Source organism: Egretta garzetta, unplaced genomic scaffold (assembly GCF_000687185.1).
Source record: "Egretta garzetta isolate BGI_Z169 unplaced genomic scaffold, ASM68718v1 scaffold298, whole genome shotgun sequence".
NCBI classification, from domain to species: Eukaryota; Metazoa; Chordata; class Aves; order Pelecaniformes; family Ardeidae; genus Egretta; species Egretta garzetta.
In genome coordinates, this window is record NW_009260478.1 from 932,040 (window position 1) to 934,598 (window position 2,559).

Below are 2,559 nucleotides of genomic sequence, written 5' to 3' on the forward strand. Positions count from 1 at the left end.
GTGGGGTCTCCCCAGGGCAGAGTAGAGGGGGAGGATGACCTCCCTCAACCTGCTGGCCACGTTCCTCTTAATGCACCCCAGGATACCATTGGCCTTCTTGGCAACAAGGGCACACTGCTGGCTCATGGTCAGCTTGTCATCCACCAGGTCCCTCTCTGCAGAGCTGCTTTCCAGCAGGTCAGCCCCCAGCCTGTACTGGTGCCTCCCCAGGTGCAGCACTCGACTCTTGCCCTTGTTGAACTTCACTTTGAATCCTGCCTAAGCTACTAAATATAACTGTATTATGATGTCCTGGTTTTGGCTGTGACAGAGTTAATTTTCTTCCTAGTAGCTGGCATAGCGCTGTGTTTTGGATTTAGTATGAGAAGAATGTTGATAACACACCGATGGTTTAGTTGTTGCTAAGCAGTACAAACAAACCAAAAGTTTTCTCAACTGTAAGTTTTCATGAAAACCCAACCTTGATCAGTTGTTGCCAAAGGTATTTTTTAATGCATAATAATTAATACACATTGTCTGTCTTCTTCACTTACTGTACTTACGCAGCGACAGCCTGGAGTTACACAGCTACAATAAAATGGATTCTATCATAATAGGGTCTGAAGGAAGGGGAGAATAGGGACTTGCAGAAGAAAACCAGTGTCGTCTTCAGTGTCTTCTAGAACTGAGTCTAAAGAGTAGGCAGAAAATTTTGAGAAAGTAAACAAAGGTCAGATTGTCAAGGAAAGCATCACTGCTCCTTCAGTAAGAAGACGGACCATTAACCTATTCTGAAAAACTCAGTGTTTTCTCTTCTTTTCTCACTTGCTTTCAGTGATATATTTATTATCCCCAGCCCCTCACTTCAGAAGCCTGAGGAAGAAAAGCCGCTCAGAAGTGACAAATGAAGTACACAGATAATGCTCACTGCTCAGTGCTGTAAGGAAAGCAGCATGTTGAATTAAAACTATCATTTATGCTCTCAAATCCTTTCCAACATTGTACTTATTAGTCCTCTGAGGCCACCGATGCTGGTACTTCTGGATGATCAGACAAGATCAGACCTTTCCTGCTTACCAGCCCCTGAGGGAAATATCTCAGTGAATGCACATTTTAGACTTTTTCAGTGGGTAAATTCATGAAGTCATCTGGGTTGAAATGATTGAAAGAATAGTCAATTTTAGTAGGCAAGACCAGGACATTTTGCAGATATGACATGTAGTTACCTTTCTGAAAGAACTGAAAAATTCTACTTAATGATGATACAAAAGATAATTCCCATAGGAAATTTAATTAATGTGAATTAGTTATTTTGAGCAATACAAATTTTATAACTTAACAACATTGATATATATATATGTTTATTTTCTGGGAGGTACATGAAAAAAAAAGCATGAGTCTGAAATTTTCAAATTAGAGCACTGCGATAGTAAGAAGGGAGTAAAAATTCTCTATTTTCCTTTCATAAAACCATGGAACACCTCAGGCTTTCTAAAATCCATTATTTGTTAATAAGTTGTTAAATATTTGAGATGAAAGTTTGGTCCTTTTGTCATTTTTACCAGAAAAAATATATTTTACATAGAAAAGCAAAGCTGTAATGTTAGTTACTGAAAACAAATATAACTAAAAATGTCTAAATTCAATAAATGCTTTCTTTAGATATGGTTATCTGTGGTATGCAAGAAATGCAGAAGCCGAGTGGGCAGTAACCGCAAGGCCAAGAAGAGGAGGAGCAAGAGGGCATCACTGTGGCCACACAGTGATTGGCAGGACTGGAATGTGGCCTTGCTATAAAACTTAGAGCTCGAAATTAAACTGTGTCACTTGGAGCATCCATACTGTGTGTGCTGTGTTTCCTTGACCTGCAGACAGCAGGGTGTCTGCGTGATCCTTCGGGTAACCTTAAAGTTGATACAAGAACCAACAAGTGGTGACCCCGACGTGATCAGCTGCTCGTGGGACGGGCAGCGGCCAGCTTGCCAGGGAAATGGCGTGGACAGTAGAGGACACCGTGACTAAGGTACTTAAGTTGGTGGCGAGAGAAGTGGGTGAAGAACTACATTCTAAACCCACAGCTGCTTGCATCCAATGGTTGTTGCGTCGTTTAGTACTTAATACTCCTAGTGAGGTTTTAAATAAACAGAAATGGACTGAAATCCAAAAAGAACTTTTGGAAGCTGGGAAAGCTGGCTCCAAAGAAGCTGTTGCTCATATTGGGACTTGGGGGTCAATTGAGAGAACTTTGCAGAAGGGAGCCGAGATGACGCAGGTCTGGCTGGCCGCTCAGCAAGCGCTTCGGGGAGAGACTAAAGACAAGGCTCTGGTCCCTAAAACTGCTGAGCAGGCGACGCAGTGTGAGTGGGACAGTAGGGGGTATGAAGAGAACAAGGATCCGTGAGCGTTCCCAGTCCGCCCTCCAGGATGCCCGTGGGATGCTCTGAATTCGACGAATGTGGATCTTGACTGGGTTCCAGGGAAGCCGATCCATTGCGTAGGACCTGAATAGCCTGTGGCGCTGAAGGAAGAGCCTGTTGCCCCGATGCCCGCACGGCTGCCGGCTGGTCCGCCCACAAATGG